Below are 10,900 nucleotides of genomic sequence, written 5' to 3' on the forward strand. Positions count from 1 at the left end.
AAAATAGCACAGTTTTGTAATTATTTCTGCAACAAATTATGCAATAAGAAGCAAACGGAATTTATGGACACATTACACTAAATAAAACTTAGCAATGATACGCAATAAAGTTATAATATGATATTTCACTGAGCTCCATATACTGAAATAGAAAACCCGAACATATATTATCGTCTGCTCGGGAAAGGGTCTGTGCTGAGGCGATAGTAGCGATCCTGGTGGTCAGCAACTTTCTATGTATGCATATTTATTAAGTAATGGCTTCGCAACTGTATATACTAAACTGTGGTATAATACGAGAAATAAAGAGAGCGAGTGAGAAAACATGCTTGTAAGATGCGATACCGGCCGAAGAACGGATCCATGATCATGATATTCATTGTTCAATTACACAACACAGTAGTTTCAGTGTAATTACTTTTAAAAATAAATCCTGATGACTTAGTTTAGAGAAATACTCCAAAAAACCCTATAAAATTTATCTTTCCCCTGATAATCTCCCTAACATTTTTATCCTCCTAAACTTCCCCCTGGAAAAGTGCTTCTCCGAAATTCGGGGGGGGGGGGAACCCCCAAGTTGGCAACACTGTACAGACCATTGTTGTGATTGTTTTCGAGTTTCTGTTTACCGTTACTCAGTATCTATAAAATATGTGTGAATATTGCAACGTACCTACGTTCTTTTCTCGCATGTTATATTATAACCACTCCCCAGATTTCAAACGTAGGGATCTGTGAGTGAAATAATTTTGAAAGAAGCGAAGTTAGCTTATACGTACGATTCTATTTCCGTACTTCCGTAGCCGGTGTTAATGAACTTTTATTATATTGCGATCGTCGAATAAGATTCCATTAAGAAATTACGTCAGGCGCCTTAAATATGAAATGATCCATGTCTTTTACACTCTCCACTGCGAACAAAACGACTAATTAGGAAATGAATCGTTCTAATTTAGTCTCGGAAGAAATGTAGTGCCATCGGGATATAAGCACGAGAGTCAACATCCTCTAAAGAAATGCTGGCTATGTAATTTTCAAGGCGGAGAACTCAAATTATAACTCGTTTCTTAAATACACTTACAAAGATGTAAACAGAAGTCTTGTTACAACGTGCTAGATGTTTCCGTCCATACATAAAGAAACTACTATCAGAATAAAGTGAAGAGTCTTTCATGAAGAAGCGCCGAAGGAGATGAAAAGATAATCTCCTCGGCCGCCATTTTGAGTCATTTCAATTTTAGGCCTATAATTACTAGAGAGGAAGGTGGTAATATGGGACAGGGCTGTAAAATAGGGCACTGCTGTTATTGCGAAACTAGTGGCGCTATCTGTTTAGTACAGTAGCATACTATTCCTCGGGGTAGTCCAACAAGTTAGAAGTAAGAATATATAGTGGCTATTGTGCCGCCATCTTTGAAACTTTTTTGAACCTATGTCCTCCATGTTTTAACTGGTCAACAAGTGGGCGTGGTTCCCATAGGATTATACGGAAAGTGACTGTATACAATATGTTGCATCTTATAAATCTTATTTTATATTGCATAAACCCATATATTCCAATTTACTAACATTTCCTTATTTTAACAGCTGTCAGGAAACCCATGCAGCAACAGTTTATTCCATACATCTTACGTTAACATCGAATCTTAAAGATGTGGATACAAGTAGGGTGGTTCCTATAGGATGAGGCTGAAAAGACTGTTTAGAATGTTGCATCTTGTGAATCTTATTTTATATTGCAACAACTCATATATCCTATTTTTACCAGTGGGAAGAAAACCCACTCAACATTTTATTTTAGTTATACATCTTATATTGTCATTGAAGTTTTAAGATTGAAACTAGTATAGAAGTGAACGTGGTTCCTATAGGATGAGGGGGAAAGGGTAGTCCAGGATAGTTGCATCTTGTGAATCTTATTTTATACCGCAATAACTCGTATATCCTAGTTTTAATAACACTTCTTTATCTTTAATATTCTTCAGTAAACCCTTGCAGCAACATTTTATTCTATACATCTTAGCTGAACATTACCAATTTCAATACGTGTCATGCTCACGTAAAATCTGAACATTACCAACTCCGGGACGAGGCATGCTCACGTATAAGCTGAACATTGCCAACTCCGGGACGGGCTATGCTCACGTAAAAGCTGAACATTGCCAACTCCGGGACGGGCTATGCTCACGTAAAAGCTGAACATTGCCAACTCCGGGACGAGCATGCTCACGTAAAAGCTGAACATTGCCAACTTCGGGACGAAAAAAAAAATTAAAATTATGGTTTATTTAACGACGCTCGCAACTGCAGATGTTATATCAGCGTCGCCGGTGTGCCGGAATTTTGCCCGCAAGAGTTCTTTTACATGCCAGTGAATCTATTGACATAAGCCTGACGCATTTAAACACACTTAAATGCCATCAACCTCGGCCGGGATCTAATCCGCAACCTCGAGCATAGAAAACCCGCGCTATACCAACTACGCTACCGAGGGCGACCTTCGGGACGAGCCGTGCTTGCTCAAGAACAAGCTGAACCTGAAGTTATTTTATATTGTTCCTTTTCAAATTCATTTTTTTTATTTCCACACATTAACAGAAATCTGTTTATTTGTTGCTATCGTAAAAAGAATCATTCTAGCTGAGGAAAGCGAAATTTTAAAACTATTTTCTAGTTTTCTCACCAATTTTGAATTTTCTCTCGTTTGGTGCATATGGCTCTGAAAAGCATAATTTTGGTTTTGCTGTTACATATTTTCATTTGTCAATTTTCAACAATTCTTTCGGACTGTAGACAAGAATTTTCTGCTAGGTTTTTGTCTTCCGTTAAGTTAGATAAAGAAAGTAAAAGTCTTTAGATAACATTAGAATTACAAACATATGGATATATTTTAAAACGCACTTACCTGTAAAACAGTTCAATTGAAGGCATTTTAATTACGTGATTCAGACAAGATTGGCTAACTCTGAATTAATGAAAAATATGGAAACATGAACTATCGGTACCGTACATGGTGACATAAGCGCAGCTTGGCATAGGAGCTGGATTCGATCCTGGGCAGGACCTGTGAAATTTCTGTCTGAAGGTGACTGTGGAGTAGATTTTCTTAAATTACTTCTGCTTTCCTTCATTTTTCCCATCGCCTGCGAATAATTTCTGTAATTGAAAATGGACACAAAATAATCAATTATCTATTACATAAGCTCAGCAATGGGAAGCAGGAGAAGTGAGCATCAGTATCAATCCCCATAAGAACCAAACAATCATTTTATCAGGGAGAACTATGGAGCAGTTTTCGAAAAAAATATTTTTCCTCGGGAACGAACACTCACTATTGTTATATCCACAGTATTTGTATTAACATACTGTATATGACGATTTCTGAAATGGAATCAGGACCATATCCTTCATCAGTGGCGGTTTGCTTCTGAGCCATGTAGGTGCTTAAGTTTAGGTAGTGTTTTAACAGTTATACAGTAGCTACGAACCAAATACAGTATTTATCTCTCTAGTTTCGAGTATAAAAGTAATAAATTATTGAAAAATAAATGGTGTCATATCAGAGCCATCTTCAGTTACAAGCCGGAGCATGGGTAGGTTTGGCAACGCTGAATGGAGGCGGGCGGAGGCGAAATAAAGGCATGACGTTTGACGTTTTAGTGCTTTGATTTCGTTGTCACGTGTACATTTTCGACTTTATACAAAAGTAAGTGCATATGATCAAGATTCAGTGTATAGATGTACGTAATTTATTACGGAATCCGAAATGGTATTCTATTTGAGTTTCAGAATACCGCGTAAGTATTTGCATACAGCCACTTATAACTTAAAAAAATTAAAAGTATACGTGTTTTTTATTAATGGTACAAGAGAAAATAAAGAAATACTTAAGGAAATGTTACTTGTACCAAAAATAAATATAATAACGACGTACTTTCGCAAAACCCTATTCCAGTCAATTAACCATTATGTGGCTAGTAAATTGACAATGTTTTGCCGCTTTATGTTGTTTTATCTCTGACGTGAAAGGTCTAGGATATGGTATACATTTTAATTTCATGATATTATCTGTCGTGCTTTTCTATAAATATTTCAGATGCCCAGGAAGCCAGTTTTAGTTTTAACCTCGCCAGTTACCATAACAATACTGTTATCCTAAATTATTTGTTATACATTTTTTTTAAATATAATGTTAAACAGTCCAAGTCAAGTATAAAGTTCTAAGAAAAAAAGAAGAAACATACCTTCAACATAATACGTAACAAAACATCATTATATATTAAGGATTTGCCGATTAGCGTAAACTTAGTGAACTTTAAATTCTGTAAATACGAAGTGAAAAGAGACATGTTTATAACTAATTTATTACAAAAGGAATAATATTAATAAACAAACCTTGAAAACCGACAAAGTGACAAATTACAGGTAGTTCTGACGTATAGTAGGCATTCCGAATCTTCAACAAAACTACAGCATTTATATGCAAAGTACCCTAAAAAATATTATTACGACGTCCTTAGATACCAGAAGAGACAAGAGCTTAGGGAAACGATGGCGCAGGTTGTCCGGATTCTTCCTCAGTGTTTAATATGTACGGTAGTAATATTATTACTGAACTTAAAACTTAATTTTTTTCTAAGCGATACTACATCCAAACACGAGTTCTAATTAACGAGCTTGTATCATATAAATACAATTATACAAGTAGGCCTATGCTTGCTTCAGGCGTTTACTAAAATTATTATTAAAATGAACTACTGTAATAAAAAATAATGTCTGAAACTTATATAAAATATTTCAACAAGTTTAAACATATTTACGAAGAAATATAATATGCTTTCTGTAACCGAGCTAAGAGATTACTGGAAATCACGGTTCGAATTAACGACAGTATGGTGGTAACTTCCTTCTTGTAAAATAGCAGTTTCTTCAAATCCATAGAAATGTTATACGGACACTAGGCCTACTGTTTTATTAAGTTTTTTGTATTGCCAGAAAGTAAAATAATTTTCCCATATATAAAAAGGCCCATTCGAAGTGTGATACATTTTGTGCTCATTAAAAAAAAAACTTCTCCATTCCCGAAAAGAAATGCTGAGTAAAATACTGCAAACAGATAATTTACTCCATACCTTTGGAAATATTAAGTTATAATTCAATGTGTTTACGAGATATAGTGTTCTGATCCTTTCCATTTCATGTTGCTGTAATACTATGGATGACAGATAAGTTACAGTTAAAATGACAAGATATTAACTTATTAAGATTTTAATAGGGAAAACTTACACCATTGTAAATATATTATATTTAATATTATGTTCAGGAAACCAAGTTTTGTATAACCTACAACAAACCTTGTTTAGAAAACAACATTAAATTAAATGTATTTTAACTCTAGTATTTCTTACTTCCAATATATTTTCAAGAACAACCACGTTATTAATAAACAATTACTTACTTGAAAATATATTGGAAGTAAGAAATACTAGAGTTAAAATACATTTAATTTAATGTTGTTTTCTAAACAAGGTTTGTTGTAGGTTATACAAAACTTGGTTTCCTGAACATAATATTAAATATAATATATTTACAATGGTGTAAGTTTTCCCTATTAAAATCTTAATAAGTTAATATCTTGTCATTTTAACTGTAACTTATCTGTCATCCATAGTATTACAGCAACATGAAATGGAAAGGATCAGAACACTATATCTCGTAAACACATTGAATTATAACTTAATATTTCCAAAGGTATGGAGTAAATTATCTGTTTGCAGTATTTTACTCAGCATTTCTTTTCGGGAATGGAGAAGTTTTTTTTTTAATGAGCACAAAATGTATCACACTTCGAATGGGCCTTTTTATATATGGGAAAATTATTTTACTTTCTGGCAATACAAAAAACTTAATAAAACAGTAGGCCTAGTGTCCGTATAACATTTCTATGGATTTGAAGAAACTGCTATTTTACAAGAAGGAAGTTACCACCATACTGTCGTTAATTCGAACCGTGATTTCCAGTAATCTCTTAGCTCGGTTACAGAAAGCATATTATATTTCTTCGTAAATATGTTTAAACTTGTTGAAATATTTTATATAAGTTTCAGGCATTATTTTTTATTACAGTAGTTCATTTTAATAATAATTTTAGTAAACGCCTGAAGCAAGCATAGGTCTACTTGTATTATTGTATTTATATGATACAAGCTCGTTAATTAGAACTCGTGTTTGGATGTAGTATCGCTTAGAAAAAAATTAAGTTTTAAGTTCAGTAATAATATTACTACCTTACATATTAAACACGGAGGAAGAATTCGGACAACCTGCGCCATCGTTTCCCTAAGCTCTTGTCTCTTCTGGTATCTAAGGACGTCGTAACAATATTTTTTAGGGTACTTTGCATATACTGATAATGTTAATAGTGTGTGGGCACTGCCTGCCACCTAACGGCAAAGTAACTTTTTCATTACTCCCACATAAGCGCTGATTGACTAGGCAGTGTAAGGAGCCATAAGATGCAATCCAGCAGACAGTGCTTTTGTTATTTTTTTCGGACGATCGTGAGTTTTTTGTTACTTACCGTTAGTATTGGCATGACACCGAACATCAAATTTCCACACGATTCCCTGTAACTGTAGCAACAAAGAGAAAAAACAATACTCACGCCGCTCGTTTTTTTTCAAACTTTTCCTCGATTCTCTTATAATGCACTTCCCACACTTGTATCGCAGTATACTATTAACTACTTCCGTAAATAATCAGCAGCAGTCATAATAAGAGATTTCAGTTCCTTTTGAATGCCTAATGTTGGTTCAAAATCACCACCAATAGGTTTGTTCCAACAAACAATTCAGAACGCGTAACGAATTAAACTACAGTTTGTTTGTTTAGTCAACTGTCCGAAGACAGGTAACCTCACAAGTGATACCAATAAGGTACCACTTATGAGGCAACTAGACCAGGAGATAGTGGGGTAGGGTGACCATAAACTGCAGTATAGGTAGGTATTCATACAGTAAGGAAACTTCGCCATTTTTCTACGTGACAGACATGCGTGCACAAACAGCTAGCGATCCAAGCGGCAAATAACTAACACTACTGGGAAACTCAGCTGTTTATATGTTATGATGATGATACAGAAGCGAAAATTTATTAGAAAATGAAGTTTTCGAATGGATCGTATTGTTCAGGCTTTAAAATTGCAGTAACAACGAAGGACGAAACCCAGAATTGCATTTTTTTTTCACTTTCTCCAAAGGTAGAAAAAAGAAACATACATATTTTACTGGCTTACGCTTGGCATGTATTCTTAATGTAGTTAAATTTCGGGTTTTTATCTTTTTATTTCGTTTAATTATCAAGTTAAATTCTACTGTAATGATTTCAGATGTAAAAAGAAATGGATTATACATTGGGTGAGAAAACTTGCTAAAATAAAACACAAAATATTTGAGTGAAAATTGTCGTCCATGCACGGAACACGACGAAAACAGCCAGTTTATGAATTTCAATAATAACTTCTAAACTTAAACTGTTATAAGCAAGCGAGATGGCTCAGACCGTTTGAGACTCGCATTCGGAAGGTCTCGGGTACGAGCCTCTTAGTCGACCAATCTGATCACGTTCCCCCCCCCCCCCCATGGTTTCTCTTAGTCATTAAGCTAAATATTGGATTGGAAATTAACATACCATGATGATATCACTGCCTTAATCACCAATATTATACTTATTAAAATAAATCAAAATCAATTATGTACATGAACACAAGTGTTGATAGAGCAGCAGCTGGCTGCGGACTGAAAGGTCCAGGGTTCGATCCCGGGTGGTGACGGGATTTTCTCGTTACCAAACTTCCAGAACGGCCCCGAGGTTCACTCAGCCACCTATCAAAATGAGTACCGGGTCTTTCCTAGGAGTAAAAGGCTGTAGGAGTGTAATGTCGACCGCACTACCTCATTTTAGTGCCGAGGTCAAGAAAGCATGAGGCTCTACCTCCATGCCCCTCAAGTGTCTTCATGGCATGTAAAGGGAATATCTTTACCTTTTTTACATGGACACAAGTGATCTACAACACACGACAATAGAAACAGAATCTCAACAATATTCAATGGGCTACTGATATACCCAACGATTCTACACACGCGATATGACATTTATTTTAAAGTTTGTATAAATCAATGCTTATAAAAAGAACTAAACTGCTGTACCGGCAGTATTCTTGGACGTAAATTATGTATATTCTAATTTTTGTCTGCTTACCATTGGAAACAAGGTCTTTCCTATCACTGTACTCTGTAGACTACTATATCCTATTTACATTTCCCAATTGAGGCGTTGAATACGAGGCTTTTATGAGTTCTTAGAAATCCTAAACTTTTACTTGCATAAAGCTCAAAGCTCTCAGGTGTTGTTAAAAAGTGAGCATTACAGTTTTGTTAATTATCGGTAATAGCACGGTAGACTATGGGTATTTACCTATTTTTTGTTGATAATTGTTGAATTGAAATTATTGTATAATAATGATATTTCTATTCTATTGATTTATAATTTTTTATTTTTAATAAAATCAGGTGATGTAACCTTCCAATGAAATATTTTGGTGTCATTAAACTTGTAATAATAGGGCTGCAGTACATTTAAGTGACATTTGAAATTTGTACCAGTTCTAAAGTAAAATTCCAAGTTAATAGATACCGGTGAGCATGTAGTTATAGTTATTCGCCACCAGTGATGCTCAGCTAACACGTTGTCATAGCTCTATTAACGCACAATTTCCTTACTGTATGAATACCTATATTATGCTAACACCGAACATCTTTCGACGCATGCGCCAGTTGAGTACGTTCTCAGAACTAGTTCGGTATTTTACTTTGTTGAAACGTTTCTTCTGTTTCATGGCCTTCTGAATTTCTTTTCATATCAAAATTATATTTATCTTACAAGCTTATTCGTTATAAAATATATCAATATCAACTTTCAAATCACTCGTGAGCGACTACTTTTCAATTTTAAACTGCCCAGTCTCAAAGCGTTTCAACAGGGGTTTTAATCTTAACTTCAGATAAAAAAAAATATCTGCGCATGCGTCAGCAGTACGGAATTGCCCGTTTCTGCTCTTAACCGAGAACCAATTTCAGGAGTTCCAAAGCACGTTGGAACAGGAAACTGGGAGTTCAGAATCGGTTCTGAATCAGTTCAAGTCTTGTTGAAACGCACATTGAGCTACTGCGCGCGCATCAGAATAGATGTGAGAATATAAGGATGTGAGAATATAAGGAGCCAAGAAGCTGAATCTTCAAAGCTACTGGCGATGCTGGTGACGACTGAATGATATTCTGATGATTATGATAATGAATATCAGTAAAATTAATTGAAAAGAAAATAAACGATAGCTGAAATATAACGAAGTGAATAGAGTAGTCTAAACACATTGACATGATATTTATTTATAATACACATACGTATGTTATGTATTTACAGTTTACATTCTTCTAATATTTATATTATTTTCATGGAACATTCAAATCTACATTACGTCTTAATTTTATTTTGTACATATTTGGTTTGAATCACATTACGTTCTTTACTCTGCCATTCATACTGTTTTATAAATAAATAATTATAAATATTTTTTATTTTATTTCGATGATCATTTTATTTTAAAATTTGTAGTCATTTTATTGTACGCCTACTTTTTCACATTTTCACAATATTCTCTGTACAGACACCCATAGATATTCTGCAAATAAAACATTCCAATTCATCCAGCGTGAGATGAACTAAGTAAAAAAAAAATAGCCCTACATATTAAATATTACCTACTTATTACCTACCTAGCGTTGATACTGTCACATTTTTAATGTGAAGTATGAAACCACAGAGATGAATAATAAAGCATCACATATTATTAAAAAAATTATGGTTTATTTAACGACGCTCGAAACTCCAGAGATTATATCAGCGTCGCCGGCGTGCAGGAATTTTGTCCCGCAGGAGTTCTTTTACATGCCAGTAAATCTATTGACATGAGTCTGTCGCTTTAAATACGTTTTAATGCCATCGACCTGGGCCGGGATCGTACCCGCAACCTCGAGCACAGAAGGCCAGCGCTATACCGACTACGTTACCGAGGCCGACTCCTGTGTTATTTGACTTCCATCATAACTGGAAGCTTTTACTATTCCTTCTTTTATGTGGCAGTCTATTTTGTGCCTTTTAAGTAACCTCTTTGTTACTCATTATTGTAATGAAGTGAGAAATGTAGAATTAGTAAATTATACATTAAGGGAGAGAAACGCATGATTTTCCGCGAGGTACATAATAAAATTGGGGCTCGAGAGATTTATCCCGAGGGTTATAAATGTACTGAGAGTAAATGTATTTTGATCACGTAGTGTACAGACCCTATACTATTTTTTCCCAAAGCCGCGACTAAATTGTCGCATTGTATTTTATTTTTCTTTATTGAAGTTTGTTAGAGCTATTTTTATTGAGAAGATATGCACTGATGCTAAGAAAATGTCATACCAAAGTTCTTCTGTTTATATTGATTGTCTTGTTAGGATTTGTAATGTGCAATGCAAAATGGATAGTTTTGAGGAGCAAAAAGAAAAACGTATGCTGCTAGTGAGGCAGTTTCTGGTTTACTGCCGAAAAAATCCAGTAGATTATTATGAAGGTGCATACACTCGTTTTAAAGAATGATGTTTATTGAAGAATGTCTTGAGAAAATGTCTTGCTGGTGTATTTCACGGAAAGAGCATAGTAATACAAGATGTCTTCTATGATATGGACACAATATTCTATGTTAAGCTCTCGTTTAGTGGTAAATGATAAAATTGATATTAGTAAATATGGAAAACTTATTCCATTGTTAAAGAGAAATTCAATTAAATATCGT

This window comes from Periplaneta americana, chromosome 1 (assembly GCF_040183065.1).
Source record: "Periplaneta americana isolate PAMFEO1 chromosome 1, P.americana_PAMFEO1_priV1, whole genome shotgun sequence".
Classification (NCBI taxonomy): Eukaryota; Metazoa; Arthropoda; class Insecta; order Blattodea; family Blattidae; genus Periplaneta; species Periplaneta americana.